Genomic DNA, 23494 nt, shown 5'->3' with positions numbered 1-23494 from the left:
TCTAACAGTCTGCAAAAAATCATAAGCCGGATCCAATTCGAAGATTAAAGAACAACGCAATCTGCAACATTAACTGAAATAGATAATTAGATAATTTTAGCTTCTACCGTGCTTTATACATTAAACGCGCATGCGTAAACGTATTATGCGCATGCGCACAAAGATATGATGTTGTGCCACTTCCTTTGTTACCGTGGCGTTTTATCTGTAAGTCCATAAAAAGATCGAACTCAGCCAAACGTTCTGGGGTCATAACATAGTTCTCACTGTTTTTTGATCCAAATCTCTCACGGGAACCTCTAAACGGCAATGCGCATGCAGAAACTGACCTCACAATAGCCAGAATGCGCCTCAAAACCTCATGCCAGTATTTTATTTCTTCTTCTGTTTGAAGAACAAGACTCTTGACAACTCTACCGCCAGCATTCTTCCTAGCTAATAGTGTCACAAGTGCTGACCTGTGCTCGTCCGAATTCTCATGTTCCTTCATTCTTTGAACTGCGTTTTTCCAGTCGTTATATCTTTCATTAGCTAGCGACCCCAATTTCCCAAACATCTAACAAGGGGCGCAAAACATTGCGCCCTTGCTCTTCGAAAATATGAGGCAAGGTCGAGGTCGTGTTTCACCATTGCTTAATGTTCGCCTAAAATGTGACAGCGATAGATAGCTGGTTTTATCTGCGTACTGATGCCTTGAAGAAGAAAAGTCGGCAGCAATATTTTTTTTCACGCCATTTTGAACAAGGTACTCCAATGTAACTTTATCTAGCATCCAATCAGCAGGATCGTCACTTAGAGAAGAATTAGATTCTGGATTTTCTAAAGAATATTTTTTGTAGCTGTTACGGAGTTTTCAGAAATAATGTTTTCAGGTAGCTCGCTGCAATCAGACACGTTTGTTGGAGTTGCCTATTGACGGTCATCAGCAGCATCACTGCAACTGTCACTGGCTAATGCAATTAGTACTACTAGGACTATAGCCAGAACCTCACGGACTAGATGAAACGGCGTTCGCCAAAGTCCTCATCTCCTTTCTAGCTTAAAAGCAAGATTGCTAGAGCCAGAAATAGGTCTAGACGTAGAGGAGACCAAAAATGTGTTTAACTCAGGAACATTACGAAAAAGCTCTTTTTCTTTTTCGAATTTTTCTGTATTCCGTTTTCTTTTCTCGAACCCGCTTAGTTTTTTATTGAAGTCAGACATCGCAACATCGGTAATTTCTATAACGAATATAAAAGGAGAGGGTCATTAAACAATAGGAACTGCTCGTCCGTTGCCGTGTTGTATCGACACAAGAAGACTAGAGACAGGAGAGTAAACTCGTGTGGAGACGATAGGCTAAAAATTTATAGTCCTAAGTAGGCAGATCTCGCGTACGTGTACACTGCGCAGTTGAACGAAATTAGCATTCTGCGCAATGTTTCAAGCTTGAAAGTTGGCGCAGAACACGGCTTACAGGAGAGAGGGGAAACTAAGGTGCATAATTCTAGCTTTCTTGCGCGCAGGGCTGTAAGTTATATTATAAGCACCCTCTTTTGGCAAAATGTAGTAAAACTATTTATTATTATATTATTTTCGATAATGCAAGCCAGCTTTTGAGCTTATGTAAAGATTCTTCCACCAGGCCTTGTAGGCCTAGGCAGAAATCTGGCACTGAAGGTAGCGCGTCACTGCCCCGGCAGCTGCACCAACTCGCAAAAGGTCCTGCTGGAGCCCTTGGTCTCCTCCCATAAAATGGTCGGTTCCGGAGGTCCTATCCTTTTCAACTTCAACGGAGTAACAACCATCCGCCACCGACCAGCATGTACAAACGCAGCTGACAAACATAAACCTTCGACCGACTTGCAGACTTGTAAATCTATGGTCCAGGGAACCTTATCCTCGCAAATGCAAACCCCGCAGTCCACGCCCGGCTTTATACAAAGCATTGGGCAGAACAAATCGTAGATATGAATTTACTTAGTCATTTTGCCTTCGGGCTGCCCTCCTTCTGCAGCGTACGTCGTAAAGTGTGTTCTGACCATTCTGTCAGTCCCCGTCACGAAAAGTGAATGGTGAAATCCCCGGGGATTTGGTTGACGATTTCCAATCTAGCTCCACTACAACCGAAGGAACAGACAAGACAGTACTAGTAGGGTCTCTGCCAAGCCTGAACCTGCTCTAGACTGAACTAGGGCTCTAGTCCTGTGAAGTCAAATTATGTGTCCCCGTGGTTGAGACTGCCTAAGTACAGATCCTAGCCAGTACTTCCCAGGAATTCTCCTGAGTCAATCCCCGGGAGGGAACCAGAATATACAACAGAAACATAGTCTTCGTTCATGAAGGCTAATTATTATCCTCGTCCTAAAAATTTTTAAACTTGACCTGAAAGTGGCGTAGCGAGGGGGGCAAGGGGTTGTCGAGGGGCGCCAAATGGCCTTCAAACAAGATTTTCATCATAAAGTGTGTTTTTTCGGAGAAGAAGGGCGCCAAAATGGTATCTTGCCCCGGGCGCGTATTTCCAAACCCTACCCCACTTTTCGAATTTTTGACGTCACGGAAATATCGACTAGTTTCACCTGGCAAGACGGCGTACCCCACTTTTGACGGGACACGTTATTAACCGGACCTCTTCTCGCTCCTCCTACTAAATGGCACGCTCTCATTGGTTATAATGAATGTCAATCACGCATGACGTTCAGATGAAGTGTTTTGTGTCCGGGTTACTAGAAGAAGAACTTTATGTTTGTCATAGTAATGAAGAGCAACTGAAATGTCGCCAATTTGACGTGATTTTGGGATTTTCGCGCATTTTCTTTGTTCTTTACTGAAAATTTTTGTTCTTTGTTGTTCATATGCAGACAGAAATTTTCCATAAGCTAATCACTAATTTTAATGCTTTAACGTATTAAACGCTATTTTATAAGGAGAAGCATTTACAGTATACTCTGAAATATTTTTTAATCACTTAATACTATAAAAATAATTCGTATCACTGAAATAATTTTTCAGTATTTCCTGAATTAAGTTTTTATCAGGATCATCAAATGTCTTTCGATATGAAGCATGGTTTATTAATCTTTGAACAAATGTAGTTTCAAAATATTAGTCCTAATTTTATTTTCTATCATCTCATAGTTAGATTGTTCTTTTATAATTTTGAACTTACGTTATCTTTTCTCAAATAAAATTCGTAAATTGTGAATAATCAAAATAGCTATTACTCTACACCGATTTCAGCAGGTTTTTATAACACAAAACAAGTATAATAATAAATGTTTAATAATTTCAATTTATCTTAATTTAATTTGATCCTGTTTTTATATTGTAACAGATATGCAACAACAAAATATCCTTGATTCAACTACTTATGTAAACTTGTCATTGTGATATGTAAATTATACTTTATAATTGAGATTTTCATCAAATTTCTATGCACCTCATACAATTAGTTAATAATAAGTAAATGGTGTATCATGTTGTATATGGTTAAACCTTGTAAAAAATTAACAAATCATATTGCATGGTTTCAAATTATAAATAAACTGTTTAAATATCCTTTCGTTAGCAAATTAAAATGGTTTGGATAAATTTATGTTACTTTTGTTTTGGATAAGTAATTATCGTTTCTCTTAGAATTTTCTGTTCAATAGCTCATTTTAATAACTAAACATATGTTTGATTTAGATCCCATCAGTGGCCAAGCAGTAAAGTTACTGAATACAAATAGTTTGACCTGAGTTGGATTCCAATCGAAAGGGTTGGCTACATGAGCATTTTTGCAAATTTCCAATGTGTAACTTGGATACCAACCAGTTTCCTCTATAAAGTCCTCCACAAAAGTACTCCTCCCTTTTGACAAATAGCACTCACATGCTTTGCTGAAGAATTTTCTGTTGAATAGCTAGCTTCATTTATAAAGCAAACTGAGCTATGTTTGATTTGAGATCAATTAAAAAATGAAAGGCAACTAAAAGTTAATTATCATTGATTTTAATTTTTCGCTTCAAGTTAAACCAACCTGAATATCTAAATACAACTGATAAGTTAATATAGTATAGAAACTAATACATAATGATCATACTGGATATTTTCTGGGCACTTGATATAAGAAATACAAAAATAAACTGTTGATTGACTCCATAAAAATAAACAGATTTAAAGATTTTATTCCAGTTATTGAAAAATTAGTATATATATTAATTAAATCTGTGAAAATTAAAGATTCAAACTTTAATGTGCAACTGATTTAATAGCAGAGTAGGTAACACTGATTTCTTGAATTTATGGGTTCCTGTGCTAGGCGAGAAAATGCTGACATCCTTAGCTAATTCAGAAGTCAAACAACAAAAATCAGCGTTATACCTACAAAATTAATACCTACAAAAAAAAAAAAAAAAAAAAAAAAAAAAAAAAACGCTGATTTTTTGTTGTTTGACTTCTGAATTAGTATTTATTCGGCGTGTTATTGTGTCTTAATCCTTAGCTATTTATAATTCATTCTAAGGAAGCATTAGATCTCTGTATAGTTAATTTTCTTTTTCAAAAATGTCATGGTGTAAGATGGTAAATAATGATTTAATATTTCTACTGAGTTACTAGAAGTTGTATTTTAAGGTTATTTTAGTAATGAAGATCAACTCAAATATTACCAGTTTGTCCTAATAGTTTGTCTTTGTAGATGTATTCTGTTCCTTTCAAAATGTTTGTTGATCATTAACTTGTACGATAGTTATAAAGTATTTTCTCCTGTCCTTCCACATGTCTTCATGGTGTAATTGAAAACAGACTTGATGCATAGTCGAGAGTTCCAGGGTTCCTGTGAGAACATAGCATATTTTTAACACCTCCTGCTTCAAAATAATCTAATGACGTCACATAGTACTTAATTGTTCAAAAGCTAGTCAATAGTTTTAATGCTTTTACCATTTTGTAGGGAGAAACATTTATAATATAATGTGAAATATTTTTATAATCACTTTAAATTATTGAAAAATTAGTAATTATATTTGTTATTTAATAGTTGATTTAATAACAGAATTGTTAGTGCTGTGGTTTTGTTAATTTTGGTTCTATTTCCAGCTGAGGAGATACTGATGTCCTTAATTATTTATAATTCATTCTAAAAAAGCATTAGATCTGTGTATAATCAAGTTTCTTATTCAAAAATGTACATTAAAATGCTAAATAATGATTTAATGTTTCTGAGTTAAATTATAAAAATAATCCAATTTCTTTGTGATGATTTTGCATTTCATTATTAGCTTAAAATGTATTATGACATGGATATGTATTAGTTTACTATTCACACATTTAAAAATTAAATACCTTAAAACTTCCAAAGACTGATATAATTAAAAGTTCAAGATAGTGTAGTATTTTGATATTGTGCTTACATCAAAATTTTAACTAAGCTTTACACATTTCAGCAATATAATCACAAATTAGATAACTGACCTAAATTTCTGTAACATAGCATTTAATGATTATGAAAAAGCACACAATGACTTAACTATCTAAAGATAAATATTACCTTTATAGCTGGTATTCTATTTGAGATCCAGAAAAACCACCTTTACGGCTAGACCATTTCTAATGATTTCAATGTGGTTTGAACTATTAATGTGTGGATGGAGAACCCCAACATACTGATTTTTTTTACTCAAAAGACTTCTCCTTATCTAAGCAATTAAAATTTTTCTAGAAGACATCTATTTCATACTTAAAATATCAGTAAATGAAACATTTAAGGTTTTATATATATATATATATATATATATATATATTAGATTTACCTAAAACATTTTAATGAACACTATATATTATACTTAGGTTCAAATCATAGAATATCTAAATACTAATTCTGATTACTGACTTAGTCCCACACGTAGCTGAGTAGTTAAGACTGCTGAATGCTGGAATTTTGATCATAGGTGAAAGTACTGGCTGTATAGTTTTTCCTGTAAACCGTAATTTATGAAATAAAGAGGAATTATGATCTAAAGGGTATCAGAATTTACAAAAAGAAAAAGCTAAATATTTATTTGTTTATTTTATTAAACATTTCATTTAATGGAAGTTGTTTAATTTGCTTCGTTTCATGTGATAATACTTTCTCTTTAATTCTATTAAACAGACATAATTTCTTGTTTAGTTACAAAGTTCCGCTGTTCAAGTCCTACAATTGCTGTGTCGAGAATACCGACTAATCTGCCAATCGAATTTTTTTCGTTTCAAATATCAAATCAATAACCTCTGAGTCACTTTCTTCACTATCGGAAGCGAATTATAATGACTAGGAACTTGATTTAAATCATATCAAAGACCGAGTACATCGAGATGAAATACTACATTTATTAAAGAATTATAAGCCAAATAAAATAAAAACATCTGCCCTGAAGATAAGGATAGTGCTGACAAATCAACTTCCAATTCATTGCGCGCCGTGTCGTTTCCCTTCCCCCGCAGAGCAGCGTGAAATTGATAAACATATTTCGGAATGATTAGATAATCAAAGGATATGTCTTTATCCATTTTTTGCAGCAATTCCACTTTCTGTTTAATGGACTTCGAGACATACTTTCGCTTTGTAGATCCTTTACATATTAGTAAATATATATCGGAAATTCTATTTGACATAATCGGAAATTTAAGCTTACTTTTATAAAATTGCTCTAACAGTCTGCAAAAAATCATAAGCCGGATCCAATTCGATGTTTAAAGAACAACGCAATCTGCAACATTAACTGAAATAGATAATTAGATAATTTTAGCTTCTACCGTGCTTTATACATTAAACGCGCATGCGTAAATGTATTATGCGCATGCGACATGTATATTCGCAGCCGTAAAGGTCTTACGCGCACGCGTAACGCCTATGCGCATGCGTGAACGCATCGCATGCGCAGAAAGTTTTTAGTTTTGAGGTCCGGATTATGGGTGTCCGAATTAACGACTTTTGACTGTAATTGCCAGTTTTCAGAAGTTATAATTCAGTGTAATGTAATATTTATTTTATCTTTCACATTTAAACTTAAAAAATAATGAGAATCCTTTTTTATATCTTTATTTAATTTTGATTTTTATAATAATTAAGGGATAGAATTCTTCAAAGGAATATAACTGCAATTTGTTTTAAAATTTATTAAGTTGTATAAAGAAGGCAATACAAGAACATGTCATATATGCATAAGAATTTTGGTCCTTGTTCAGTAGCAAGAGGTTTAAAAAAGGAAGAGAACGTTCTGACTGGCTTCCCAATGTAATCTATATATCTTCAAGATTTTGCCATCAAGTAACTTTCTGAATTCTAAAAATTATGTCACCTGTACTAGTCCTGTGTTTTAGACACCATACACTGACAATACTGAAAGAGAATTGTCATTTCATTAACCTCCAGACTTTGAATGCTGTTGTCAACTTTGAATTAACAATTTATTTTATTAATTTGATCTGAAGTGTATGAAATCGGGAAAATTTATCTTATATTAAAATAAAAAAAGAAAAACAATATTTTTATTTGCATGCATAAAAGACCTGGGCAGTTTGGAAACATACACTAAAGTTTCAGCATTTTCCTAAAATATGATTAAGTAAAAATAACCTCGACTTGACAATATCCTGATTTAATGAAAAATTTCATGAATTATGTCACACTTTGATTACTATTAATTGTTTGAAATGATATTTTTGCATCCTTAGTTGACAAACTTAATGACTATAGCACAGGGAATTAAAAAAAATTACTGAATTTAATTCAATGAACTTTTCATTAAGTCGCTCGTGGGCAAAATTAAGAGAATTTGCAAATTATGTTTATTTTTAAGAAAGGTTTTGAATCTAAGGTACTAATTATGCCGCCAAAGAATAATGCAAATATTCAGAGTCGAATACGTAATCGTACATGTGCGTATCCGTGGAGCTATGATCATAAAAAGAATGTCAGCGCACGAGGGGTTTTCAACAATTCATTACAATACTGGATATTATTCTGCATTGTGATTGCACCTGTATATATTTGTGTATATTTGATATCTCCTTTTTTAATATCTAAATTATATTACACTTCATTTGTATTCTTATTTCATTGCCCCTTTGCTGTGTATATCAGAGACTTCGAGGATTTTTTCATCCCTCCATTTCATGTGTTCTATAACCACTAGTTGGCACCACTTTACAGTAAATCACCTATCTTCATGTTGGAAAATTTTTTATCACCAGTTCGGACTAGCGTCCACTTCTGCGATGGAATCAAAGAGTTAAATGCAATGGTGGCCACAGTAATTTGCTATAGAGTTCTGCCGATTACGGTGTGTATGTATAAAGCCAATGGCCTAGAAGAGTTCTCCCAGATTCGGGTAAAAGCCAGTTAGTTACATGCCTGTTTCAAAGCCACGCTCGGCGATTAACGGTAGATTGTCGCCAGATCAATCAGAAGCGGAGGTAGTTAAATAGCTCAATGTGACACCCAGTGTTGTCAGCAATTTATGGAAACAGTTTCAGGACTTTGAAAAGTTCGACCAAGATCCACAACCAAGGTCCAAAGCCGACCAAAATCCACAACGACGATTGAAGCTCACTATTTGCCTCTTTCAGCGCTGCGACACAGAACTGCTACAGATTCACAACTCTCACCTGAGCTATATGCTGCCGCTGAAATCCGAGTTTCACGGTTTACAGTTGTCTGAAGGCTTCATGAGATAGGGCTGTATGCCAAAAGACCTGCTATTTGCGTTCCGCTCACTTCAATACACAGACTTCAGTGCGTGCTTTTTATGCGAGCCGAGATATGCCTGGCCATTGATTCTTATTGTGTCTGCATCTGGAAAGAGCCAGGAACACGATACCATCCCTCCCCTCATCATGGGAAAGGATCATTACGGTGGTGGAGGTGTAATAGTTGGGTAGGTATTATGCTGAACGGCCCCACACCCCCTTCATGTGTTTGACAAAGGCTTTCTGATTTCTATGAGGTATAGAGAGGCAATCTTAGATCGTATGTTTCAGGAGCGCAGTTGGTCCGGTGTTCCTGTTAATGGATGACAAAGCTCGTCCACATAGGGCTCAGCTGGTCAACAGTAACCTGGAAAGTGAGGATATTTGCCACCTGGCTAAACAACGTAACACCTAACTGAAATAATATATCCCTATAAAGCATGTCTGGGACGCTCTTAAGAGGGCAATTCCCCCCCCCCTCCAAGAACCATCTTGGAGTTGAAAACTGTCTTGTTGCAGGAATGAGACCGACTGCCATAGGGGCTCTTCATCTGCGTCCTGTCTAGTATGCCGTCACGATACACGACCTGTCTGGCTGTAGAAAAGACCATACCTCATATTAGATCTTAAAGAGATGTTAATTTATTTTACCGATGTTTATTTAGAGCTTTATTGATAATCATGAGACATAAAATGACTTGGAATGTCACATTCCTTTCTCTGTTATAAATGTATATTCATAGCGTAATTTTAAAATAATTCATATTCAGCAATTTTAAGTGATTTACAATAAATTTGACAGATGAACTCCTGTGTAAATAAAAAGTTTAAGAAACATTAATGAAGTTCTCCTATATTTATGTCTTTATTCTAAACAACGCAACACCTAACTGAAATAATATATCGTTAGTTTCGCTTTCAGTTTCAGGATAGTTCTAAAAAATTAAGTTATTTCAACTTTTTTAAAAATTAACAGTATTCAGGATCTTACCTGTTTTTGAGGTGATGCCCTCTACTTCTCAAGGTTCCATATGATTTCGATCTTGTGCGAAAGTGATTTTCAGTACCGATATTAGTCTTAGAAACACTTTTTAGTTCTTTTCAGAGATGGACGCAACTAGAGAGTTTACTGCATTTTGTTTTATTCCGTCACAAATAAGGTGATGAACGATTTCATCACGTTTGAATATATCTTACCTGTTTTTGAGGTGATCCTCTCTACTTCTCAAGGTTCCATATGATTTCGATCTTGTGCGAAAGTGATTTTCAGTACCGATATTAGTCTTAGAAACACTTTTTAGTTCTTTTCAGAGATGGACGCAACTAGAGAGTTTACTGCATTTTGTTTTATTCCGTCACAAATAAGGTGATGAACGATTTCATCACGTTTGAATATTTGTGAATGATTTCATGTTATGCCCTGTTAATTAAATAAAGGGAAACTTTTTTAAAATTATTTCGTGGAATATTTGAATATGATGCAAATGTTATGCCATTTTTTTAATCATATTTAAAGACAATATCCACATTTTTTTTTAAGCTAACTTTTAACAGTTACCGTTATTGAATCTAAGAATCTCTAGAAACTATGCATTTTCGTCTCACAAATATAATAAATAATGTAACTGTTCAATAACAGACTGACAATGCTTTTTATAAATTTTAAATAATTCGTACATTTATCAGTTAACTAGATTTTTAAATCGCTATAATTTAAACATTTTTTTAATATGCTTGCCACTTTTTTCATTTTTGGCATTGCGAACTTGGTATATAACATTATTCGAATTATCGAAAACAGTTTTAAAAAATTATATTTGAGAATGCAGGTCATGATATAAAGAATTATCGCATTTGGCCTTTGCCTTTCTCATGACTGGCATGTCCAGCTGTCATGAAGACCAAACATTAGCTTATTCTAGCTGATTTTTTATGGCAGTTTATGTAGCACCGATGTGCGTAATAAAAAAACTGCCCACTAAATTATTCATAAGTCAAATGAAACAGTTTACACAGTTCTTTTTAAGCTGTACAGATATTAAACTATGCACGATTAGCTAAAAAATTATTTTATTTTAGTAATTGAGTTTTTACATGCACTTTAACACATTGACTGCCATGTACATCATCGATGATTCAAAGCGGCCTTACTTTTCGGAGCCATGCACATCGAGTGTGACTCAAATTTTGTATTGTTTAAAGCTGTGTGAGTCATCGGTGCTTCACAAATGGATCAATTTATATGGTTAAAATTATTTCTACATTCAGAAAGTTGTTTGTATTCTTCGTTTCGGCTTCTGGAAGCCTTTTTTCATAGATTATTATCTGATTTTAATATAGATTTTGCTGCAATAAGTAATCATTATTTATGAAGTAAAACAACGAAGTTATAATTAAACGGGATTGTGTTCTTTATTGAAATAATACAAGACTAGCGATATTTTTTAAGATGTTTACACATTCACTAAGTTATTTATTTTTGGTTATGTATTATGTTTTATTATTTGTATTGTAATACAGCATTTGTCTAATTTTACCAATTTTTCCAATTGAGACATAGAACTCTTGTGTTAATTTACAATGAACTGAAATGTAATAAATTTATTGTTTAAAACCTGTTATCTGTTTGTCTATTTATTAAATATTCATAAAAATATATTCAGATTAGGTACTGAACTGATTTTTAGGATAAAGGAGACACGAAACCACTAGAATTTAAAAAAATGATCCGACAGACTATTTTACCAGATTTTGCTGTGGCACTGTGGTAAATAAAGATTACGCACCCACGTGAAGTATTAGCAAGTTTGTTATATTTATAATACCGCTGCCATGGCTGAAGCCATGGCATGCGAGTCCCCAATGAAATATATCATTATTTCGCTCTTTATTATCCATTAAAATGGGGGTATCGCCTCAACCAGAGGTTCATTGTAGCCCAAATAAGTCTGTAGAGTTCCAAAAAAAAAAAAAAAAAGGTGAATTTGGAGATTTAATAATGTCATTCTTCAGAAACACAATTTGGGTACAGTAAAATTAAATAATCATGTTAGAAAATTAATTTCTTTAAAGTTGCACAGTAAACACCACGTGATGCGAGGTGGCCAATAGCGAGTGAAGGAGTCATAAGACCGCGAACTAAAATTTTCTCTGAAAGCAAAGTCTTTGCTTTAAAACACTACACAGTACTAAATAAATTCTTGATTAAATGAAAATAATAAGTAAGAAATATAAGTTGCAATCAAAGTCCATAAGCTTTGTGCATAACGTAAACTGATCTTGAGTAATAAAGAGTAATAAGATACGTAAAATAAGTAGAAATAAAATATATACACTGTACACTACCACCATAATGCATTATGATGTATAGTTCGCGGTCTTTTATCTGTGGGTTCTTTAATGGCTAGGTATTGTGAGTTTTTCAGTTTTTCAAAGAAGTTGTGTGCTGTAGTTAGTATTTGATCATAATAGGGAGAATATTTAAATTCTTATGGATTTGCGCGTTCCGCACAAACCAAGGGGCATTTGTTATGCTACGGAGAATCTTATTAGGTAAGACTTTTTTTTTTCTAGCGTTCAGTTTATCCGGCAGTTGCCCATGCAGGAACTGCATAGAGTAGAATTGGTCTGATGAGAGTGATATAAAGATTTCTCTTAATATTCAGATTTAATTTAGATTTCCTTCCAAGCAGGGAGTAAAAAGACATAAATGCTGCATTAGCTTTATTGATGGTATACTGGATATGGTCCTTGAAATTTAAAGCTTTGTCGACGTACACTCCTAGGTATTTATATGAGCTTGCTACTGGAACAGGTGAATTATCTATTTTAATATTAGAATTAACGGGAAAATTTTTTCTGTATCTGCGATATAAAGCAACCCAACATTTATCTGCGTTAAGTTTAATTTTCCAAATTTCACAGTATTTGTTGATTAGATTAGCTTGCATTTGGAGTTTGTCAAGACCATTTTGTGGATTTCTAGAGCTGGTTAAGATAACTGTATTGTCCGCATATTTATAAATACTTGAGTGTAGTGGGACAGGCATGTCATTTATAAAAATATTAAAATATTTCGGTCCTAAAACAGACCCTTGAGGGACGCCTCGGAAAATCTCTTTCTTGATGAAAGAATTTCTCCACATCTTTACTTAAAAAGTGAGACAGTAGAGATAAGAGTAGGTAAGTTTAATGAAGCTATTACGCAGAAGGAGATTTGACAATTTGTGGAGTAAGCCAAGCATGCCAGACTCGGTCAAATGCCTTCTCAAAATCGAGAAAGCATACTGCTACACCATTCTTTTTTCTAAATTCTTGGGCGATAAATTCTACCGGGTGGAGTATCTGATGAGTAGTATAGTGTCCCTTTCGGAAACCAAATTGGTTCCTACCAATGCCAATTTGGTAAGTCTTGTACTGATGACACGTTCAAAAACTTTGCAGAGAGCTGGTAACAGGCTGATGGGTCTATAATTTTTGGCATATTTAAGGTCTTTTCCAGGTTTCAAGATGTTAATAATTATTTAATGCTTCCACTGAGAGGGATAATAGCAGTGACGAATGCATGCGTTGAAAATATTGGTGATAAGTACTATACATCTGTTAGGCAGTGCCTGTAGCCCTTCATTTGAGATATTATCAAAGCCTTGGCTTTACGTTTTTTGATAATTTAGAGGCTTTATTATGGCTTTTAATTATGATAGCATTTTCGCCTCCTCTGTTGTGGGGTCTATCCTCTCTGATAGCCATGAATTCTGAATCTGTCACAAGCTCGAAGATGTGTTTCATTGACTAACATGACACCAGTGTCATGTTTTTGGAGGTCGGAGATCGGAGATCATCATTCGTTAAGTGGTGTTCAACCCAAAGGCCTTTACCACTACATGTTTATCCATCCCCTAAGGACCTGTAAAAGTTATTTTTGGAGGTAAGAGATGAGCTGAGGTTGTTGCTTACGGATACCGTTAGCATTGAAGAAATTAATTTTTATAAAGCTTTTGGTAGCTAAAATAAGATTAGGAATATTGTGAATCGGCTTAAAATTCATAATCAATATTTGACAGATAATCAAAAACGGCCATGCCGATCTCTAATTTTTCAAATATTCCTTTAGCATTTTTAAATTTTTAGAAGAAATCTTTAATTTGTAACTTTAACCTCTCATAAAATCCTAATTGGCTAGTTTTTGATCCTTTCGGTTGGTTTTCATCTCTGGATGATTGTTGCCAGGCAGGACTACGTTTAGGGATCTCCTTCGGATTGAGCGCCTGGAATTCGTTTTTGTCGTAATGGAATTGATTCTTCGTCGCTTCTATTTTGGCTTTAATTTCTTCAATCTGTTTCTGTATATTAAATGGGTGCTCAGGGGAACCTTTAAAAGAAGAAATGTGATCTGCTCCGCAGAGGGCACAGACTGGAGGTTTATCTTTATAATTTTTTGTTTGGGAGCAAGTATAGGTCTCGTGAGGTTTTGCACATTTTAAACAGCATGCTTTATATTTGCGGCGATCCCGTGTATGCCCGTACCGCTGGCACTTATGGCATTGCATGGGGCCAGGGCGAGATTTGTAAGGTTTCCACGAACACGTTGAGTCCTCTTAATTTCTTTATGTCATATATAGCTTTACCTTCTTTATTGCGGGTGCATTCAGCTAAGTACAGGTAAATGGATAATTTTCCCCTCAATAACATGAGTGATTTAACGGTTTTTTTTGGATGGGTATTTCCATTTCTTTTATTTCAGATTTGATACGTTCAATATCAGCAGTCTTTGGCAGTTTCTCGATGTTCATTTTAAAAGTATGGTAGGGAAGTTCAAGTTTATCTAAAAAATCAGTGAGCATTCTGTAATGTTCAGAGTCGTAAACTCTGATGGTAAGAGTTCCACCGGATAAATTTCCGCGGAATTTTTTGATTTGTAACTTTTCTTCAATAGCATCTTTTAATTTGTCCCAGTCGCCTGCAAAGTCGGCTAGGACAGTGGGAGGGGGATAAAATCACCCTGCTCGTTAGTAGAATCGATATTGTCTTCGAGATTTAATTCCTGGAATTTGTTTTTCTGTGCTGGCTCATTAACCTCTGCGTTTGAAAGAGTGCGTTTATGTGTTATGCGAGGTGTAGTAAAACCTTCTTTATCCGTTATGTTTTTCTTACGCTTAATTTTAGCGTTAGTAGATTCGGTAGATTTATTAGTTTCCATAGTAGCTGGGAGTAATTAGTGGGTTCATCCTCAGTTTGAGTTCAATAACGTACTGGCTTAGTGCTGCGGTTTGATTTTTGAGATCATTAAGATAAGCTAATTATTCCTCGGACTGATTGGGAACATCTCTAAGTGAGTAATATTCTTCCTCTAGTTTTTGCATAATAAGCATAAGATTAGATGGACGTAATTCTATAGTATGATTTAAACACCATTCCTAGGTCCTTCTGAAAGGCCTCCTCTCTCTCCATGATAATCTGTTGATCCGTTCACCTAACCAAATGGCTAAGATTGAATGAAAAACATACTTCTGGGACTTAATAGCTCTTCTGTGCTGTTATATTTATTTTGTGCTCCAGAAAAATCTTGTTTACAAGCAGGTTACATTATAACATAAAAATCAACTTGTGTTAAGAATCACTGAACTGTTGTCTCATCGTACGTACCAGGACCACCAGTATGCCTCATTGCGATCAATTTTCCCCCTTCAATCTTCTACGAGATTTTCCTTCTCCTGAATGAACTACTACAAGTGCCACTTCAGCATTACTAGATAGAGCCGAAGGTATCATATGGCCAAAAAAAATTACGTTCTGCTCAATTTATTTGCAAAATAAGGTGCAAAGGTGGGAAAGAGCACATGTGGTGTAATTTTCTTTAATTACCATAAAGAAATCACATATAGTGCAGTCAAATTGTCTTTCTGCTATGACATTAATGTAAATTATTTTAAGATATGAAGTCTAACATATCGTATGTCTTTAAAAGTTCTTATGCCTTATGTAACTGCCAGCCATTTAAACATATATACTTGCACTTACAAACATGTTTTGAATAAGACAAATATTCCTGTTTTTGTATTTTTAAATTTAAAATATCAGTTTTAACTCATGAAATTATAAAACCTATGAAATTAATTTTGTAACACTTGCATTCTTTGATTTTATTTCCAAATATCAGTTAATAATAATCAGTAGAATGACATTTCTTTCACATGTACTATTGTTCATTATTTTGAAAAAAAAAAAAAAATAGTCTAATCGTTTTTGGTTAAAAAAAGATATTCAAAATGTTTTCAAAATGAACTCATATAAGTATTCGAATACTTTGAAGAAAGAGTCAATAAAAAAAATAAATTAATAAAATAACGAGACATTCAATACTCATAATGGTTAGATATCTTTTAGCTAAAGTTACACTTTTCACATGCATTTATCTATATTTTTTGAGTAACTGTTGTTCCATTCATACATGTTCAATTTGATTTAAGTCTGAAGACTAAATGAAGGAAGAAGTTGTGATAACTTCCGGACAGTTGTATGAAAACCACATGTGAACATTTAGGGCTGCATGTTTAGAATCATTATCCTGATAAAACATGAATGTATTTTGCATTCCAGTTTTCTTGCAGATGCTTTCAAATTTTCATAATAGTTATATGTATAGATTATATAGATATATAATAAATTATATATCTATATAATTTTCCACTATAAATGATACAAGATTCTAGTGAAATTGGTTGCCTTTGGTATCTAGAATACTTGAGAATTGTGTAGCGACTATTCATTGACTTCTAAAAGGCTAGAGCGACAAGTCCAAAGTAGGATTTAAATATCCTTTTATTTAACTTGAGACCATCTACAATTGGCCAATCCTGGGCTTACGTGAAGTCTCCACTTGGGCTTTAACTTAAGATAGAAAATAAGAAACTAATGCTAACTAACTAAAAACTAGAAAAAGCTGTACAGAAATAACTAACAGAGTTGGCCCTTAATTAAACCTCACTGGCAAATACTAACAGCCACATAACAATACGGCTGAACGTAGTAAGATTTAGCTTAAAGCAATGACATGGCCAGAAAGGAAGACATGCATTATACTAAGCTCTTTCACGGAAGTAACTTCCGTAGAAGAAAAAAAAATTGACGTGGTCATTATTTTTCCCGAGACTTCTTATTAAATACTGGTTCCACCTCGTTTATATAAAAAGGGATTTTGAAAATTCATTTTGGTAGGGAGTTGTAGGTGGGAAACAAAAAAAAAAAAAAAAAAAATACAGGAAAGCTGTTTAAAATAAAAAAAAAACCCTACAAAGGTAAATTTCCCATTCCAGGAGCAGCGAGAAATATACAAACCATTTTGCTTCCAACTTCGTGCTTAACAGTATGCAGAACCATATTTAGACTTAATAAGGTCCTAAGCTATTTGAGATATGGGGCCCTTTATAAGTCTGTTATACAGTACAAAGTCCGTAATCCGGACTCGTCGGGACTTTGGCGATTCCGGATTATAGATCATCAGTTTAAATCTGGTATGATGGCATGCAGAAAATATACAATTAAAAATATGAAACCGTAATTTATGGAATAAAGAGCAATTATGATCTAATCCGTATCAAAATTTACGAAAAAAAAAGCTTACATTTCTTTCAATGAATAGCCACAAAATATAATAACTACTACTGAAATATAAATGAATTTTTCTATAAAAAATAAACATTTATTTATTCCCCCCTTTTTTTAAACCTCAGGTTCTTAAAATACCATTTGAACTTTACCTACAACCAAGAACTAGCAAGTCTGCTCTAGGAACAGGATTTAAAAATTTAAAAACCTTGCTCCACAGAACATCCCAGCTGGTTTTTTTTTTCTTGAAATAAAATACCAAGTATTTTCCTGTGATAAGAGATAACATATCATCATTACAGTCATTAAAACAACTCTGATTTTTTTCTATTATGTCATTCACATTTAATGATTTGAGTTCAACTTAATTGCAAAACAAATAATTAGATACTTATGCTTCATAAAACAGAACTCTTAGTATCTAAGCCTGAATTTAAACCAAAGTTTTCCTAAAACACATACACTAATGATTTTAAAAATACTGATAATTCTTATATTGATTTAAGAATGTATAAAATGGAAAATTTATTGGAATACTGAATGCATAATTCACTTCAATACATAATTTATCTTCTTTTAATATGTTACATTATTTCAAAAATTCATATATACAGTTTCATTTTTTAAAAGTATGTACTAAAGAAAGATCTCTCAAATGATGTTGAATTTTAATGATGGCTGTTACATTTTTCAGTCAGTTGTACACTTCTATCAGAAGCAAAAATGTTTTATTTACTACATTCCACTCTTTTGTAGTTCTTTGAATACTGTACATATATTAATAAAACAACTTGAAGGACCACAGTCCATAGCTATCCTATAACAGTTAATATGCATGTATGATACAAGCTCTTGATCATCCAAGGTGACCTTGGTGTATATTACTTTGAATAATCAGTCTATTATATAAAAAAAACTGAAATTTATGAATTCTTGAAATTATTCTTAGCATAAAGAATATAAAAATTTTCTCAGTATCTTGCACAGAAGATCACCCACCCTGTGAAATTCCTAAATAAATATGAAGTTAACTGAATAATATTACTACAAACTGAACATAAATTTCAGAAGTTATTCCCCACCAAAATATACTGAGGAATGGGTACTTGCCATTTTATTTACCATGTTCACATTCTAGGCACCTAAATAAATGTAATGAATTAATAGAAAAATCAAATTAAAATTCAGCTCAAATTTACATGGACTAGATTTTTGAAGTATTTGAAATTCAATTCTGTTGTAAAATATATTAACATTTAATTCTTATATTATTTGGCTAATTCCATTTTTTAAATCTTCATATAAAAATTTAGAAATGACTACAGATTAAGACAACAATTACATTCCATTTATTTCTGAGAAACATTTTTCTTTGTTAAGACTAAAAATTAAAAAAAGGAGAGTAGGCAGCAATGTTATTCTTCAATATCAAAATGTCCTAATTTCCATACTGGCTTTAGTTATCTATTAAATGAAAGTCCACAGGAGATATTCAGATAAATTTCTAAAATTACTACACTCAAAAGTCTTTAATCCGGACTCGTCGGGACTTTGGCGATTCCGGATTACAGATCATCAATTTAAATCTGGTAAGATGGCATGAAGAAAACATAAAATTAAAAATATGAAAACTTAATTTATGAAATAAAGAGCAATTATGATCTAAAGGGTATTAAAATATACAATAAAAAATTATTTATTTGTTTACTTTATTAAACATTTCTTTCAAAGCGCATGCGTAAAGAATACATTACGCATAGTCGAAATTAGAAAATTGCAATCAGAAAACTATTTGATGTGTATCCGTAATATAATGACGAGAAAGACGAGAAATTTGATTAAATCATAATCAAAAACGGAGTACGAGATGAAATACTACATTTAGTAAGGAATTATAAGCCAAATAAAATAAAAACATCTGCCCTGAATATAAAGATAGTGCTGACAGATCAACTTCCAGTTCATTGTGCGCCGTGATGTCCCCCCTCCCCGCAGAGAGATGTAAAATTGATAAACAGATTTTGCAATGGTTAGAGAAACAAAGGATATGCCTTTATACATTTTTTTGCAGCAATTCCACTTTTTGTTTGATGGACATCAAAACATGCTTTCACTTTGTAGATTCTTCGGTAGCTCCAGAATCAGAAATTCTTTTTGACATAATCTAAAGTTCAAGCTTACTTTTATAAAATTGCTCTAACAGTCCACAAAAAAATAATAAGCCGGATCCATATAGAAGATTAAGGAACAACACAATCTGCAACATTAACTGAAATAGATAATCATAATTTTAGCTTAGCTTATACCGTCCGTTATACATTAAACGCGCATGCGTAAACGCATATGCGAATGCGCAGAAAGTTTGTAGCTTTGAGGTCCAAATCATTTCGGATTACGGACATCCAGATTAAAGACTTTTGACTATTCTTATAATAGAAAAAGGATGGCCACTGTATGCTGCAGAAAAGCTTCTCGAACAGAAAGGTGATGATAAAGAAAAACTAAGTTATTTTATGAACTTGAGCATACTCTCTATAGAAACACTTGGAAATTTTCATTTTTTTTTTCGGGGGGGGGTTAAAAATCTATTATCACCTGTGCCACTAAAACGAAAGGTAAAGTTCAATAGGAAATTTTTTTACAAATAACAGCAAGTTTAACGAATTAATCAAATGAAAGAAAATCCAGAATGACTTAAAATTTACACACATGCTCAGACATTCATACCCAGAATTAAAAAGAAATTTTTTTTGTCAATAATGAAATTCTGAATTTAGTTTCAGTATTGCATGATAATCAAAACCAACACTTAAATGTCACTAACATATTTAATGAACTTTTGTCATTATGCAGAATGATACTGGCACAGCTACAACACACTGATTTTTACTTGAAAGAAATGCTCAAATTTTTTTAGTATGATTAGTCTTCATACTAAAAAAATGCTGGATAAATAGCTCAACCACCATACTCAAATAAAAACTGCTATTTATTGGAAACTTGCCTTTACTAGAAAATCCACGAGCATAGCCTTTATACTTTAATGTAATAAGTTACATGAAATAAATAAAACTATTAAAAATTAAATTCCATATTTATTCAAATTGGTAGGACCATCTGCTACTACTTTTTTTATACTAAAAACAAATAATTATTAAATGATACACATGGCTGGAAATTTATGAATACAGCAAATGACATACTCTTTAATAAATTCATTTCACATTTTGTTCCAATTGATCGATTTATTTGGAAAAAATTTAAATTATGGACATATCCCATATAATTAGCAGAAATCAGTAGTTAAGGTCAAACATTTCACCAATCTGTTTAAGCCTTGAATTTACCAATAATGATACTATAATTAAGGCCTTTTTACGAAAAGTTGACTTCTATGCAATCAAATAAAGCATGTTAACCTGCAAAGCACAGAAGTCAAACTTGAAATCTGAAAAATAGCAAGACTTTTGGGAGAAAGTAGAGATGCTTCGCCAAAAATGGTACAACAGATGCCAAACGAAATATCTCCGCTGGTAACCTTTTACGCTCATCTTCAAAACATATCGCAGCCATTTTTTTTTATCAGATTGATTGTTTCTTTCCAGTGGCGTAGCTAGGATTCCAGCGCCCGGGGACAACTGAAGAATTTACGCCCTTTTCTATGTGTCAAGAATGCAAAACATTCATTAAAAAATTTCGTAGCATTAATTTGGCGCCCCCTGGATGCTGCGCCCGGGGACAGATGTCCTCTCTTGCCCCACCCTAGCTACGCCACTGTTTCTTTCAATACTGGCATATAATTACATAGAATTTTTACCAGAAAGTTCAATTTTATGCCCTAATGCCATTCGCGGTATTTAAGCCAATTAGGATGCAATCACACAGCTCAGCGAAGGCGAAAATATAGAAAAGATAAAATCAAGGGTTAAATTCATCAATTCTAATGAGAATGCACTAGCGAAGTAAAGTACTGGGTTTTACATAATTCTTAAGTAAGCTTCGTACGAACTGAAATAATACTTGCATTTAAACTTGTATTCCATATTAAAATGTAACTTGAAATTATTGTAGTTAATTACTGAATCATTGAGAGAATTAGATTTTTGTAGCGTAGTTTGAGCAAAGAATTACGTGAAATGAGATCAACTTGGGTTCACGTGATACGAACCTGCGAATCAGGATGTTGTACCATGAAAGCATAGTAAATTCTTAAATTAATGTTTTTTAAAAAATTTATTGTCTTTTTACAAAACTTTAAACGATATTAAAATGTTTATGCCTTTAAAATAAAAAAAATCTTAGAACCAACATTTTTTGACAATTTTTATGTGTATTATGTGTTGTCGCCAATAAAGTGCGCTTGGCGAGATTTGCGCCGGCGAAACAGAAAAGTACCATACTGATTTATACAGAAATATTTTAATGCATTTATTTTTTAAATTGCTTCCAAATGAATTCGTTCTTAATTATATCAAAAAAAATTAAAGATTAAAATTGCGATTTAAAAGGTCTACCAGACTTTTCGAGAAATGAAATACTTAGCAGAGAATGCACAGCCTATGTTAATTATAATTCTGAAGAGAAATTCTTGCAATTAGAAAAGCCACTACCTTTCAAATTGAAACCTTTACCCGACTGCGATATTTTAAGTTTAGAAATGAAAAGGCAGATGTTATTTATGTCTGGATAAAAGGTACAGAGTTAAAAACTGCAAGCAAAAAGTAAAATTAGCTTCTATAATTAACAAACATTCGAAAGTGAACTGTTGGGCATTAAAATAACACAAACAAGAACTAATTATCATACTTATTCAAAAAAGGTAGAAAGAGTGAATTCTATATAGACTAAATAAAAATAATATTCACAGGAAAAGTGCACAGCAAAAATGGATGAGAAAAATACACATGTAAGAATAAATTTTCAAACCGATACATATTCAAAAGAACTGCATGACGAACAGCAACAACAAACTAGCTACACACAGAAATGGCATTTTTCTTGAATCATTAAATTTGGCACATAATCAGATAAAATAAAAATTTTCACACATAAAAAGGCAGAATTTTATCCTAGAATATAATAAAAAATTCAGTAATTAAGATCAGAAAATCTTTTACCAATCTGTTAGGCCAAGAACTTACCCGCATTAGTTTTAATGAATATTCTCAACAAATTGCATCTCAATCTGTCAAATAAACTGTGTTAATATGCAAAACAAGATATTAAATAATACAAACAAGAATTGACATATTTATTCAAAAGAGGCATAAAGAAGAACAATTTTTATGCAAACTAAGTAAAAAGGGCACATTTACTTGAAATTTTGGAAGCACTTCCGCAGAGGATCCGTTAAATGTAAACATCGCCAGAATTGGCGATAACAGTTCAAAGTTGGTAACCCGGCTAATTAGGAGGTCGTAGGTAGCAACCTGATTCTTCAAACGCTTAGACAACGAATCTGTTCTCGTATGTTTTGTCGTGCTCCGTTTTGCCGCTGGCTGGTGGTGCATCACTACCGGATGAGCAGGTGAAACTGCGGCGGAGGGGCGGGGGGGGGCTTATTGATAATTGGTAACACGCCTGTTTAGAGTAGTATGACTGTGTTCTTAATAATTAAAAGACTAAACACTCAGAACCATAGGGTACCCGAGTCCTCAAACATGATTAACGTGGGCCGCAATAATATAAGGTTTTAAATAATTAACTAAAGTTTTTATTTTTATTACTCTTATTTTTATCTAAAATAATAGGAATTACATCACTTTTCATGCTTAAAAATTTGACATATTTTTAATGTATCTTAGCAATTACCTTTCAGAAGATGCTAGGTGTTTATATATGATAGATGATTAGAAAGAAATAAAGAAGTAATAATGAATAAAAAAAGTATTATTGGTTCTCTGAGATGAGATTTAAAAAAAAAAAATTTTTTTAAATTTTTTATTGGTCATCAAAGTTAGTAAACCACTGCTTTGAGTAATTAATCAAAGTTTGACTTTTGAAAGATAACAAAATGTATAATGTTCTTATAGTTTTATTTACAATGCTACTCTAAAGGATTTGAATATTATTGAAGATTCTTGGCAATGTCCAGTTTATTGTGAAAAAGGCAGTTGTTTCAAAATAAAATATTTTAAGCTATCAGCAAGTAAATTCAAAAAATAACTGAAAATTGCTTGCATAAAATGGATAT

The sequence above is a fragment of the Stegodyphus dumicola genome, chromosome 5 (genome assembly GCF_044657685.1).
Source record: "Stegodyphus dumicola isolate Sdum_Otavi_A_Nest chromosome 5, ASM4465768v1".
Classification (NCBI taxonomy): domain Eukaryota; kingdom Metazoa; phylum Arthropoda; class Arachnida; order Araneae; family Eresidae; genus Stegodyphus; species Stegodyphus dumicola.
Note: the sequence above shows the minus strand (reverse complement) of the source record.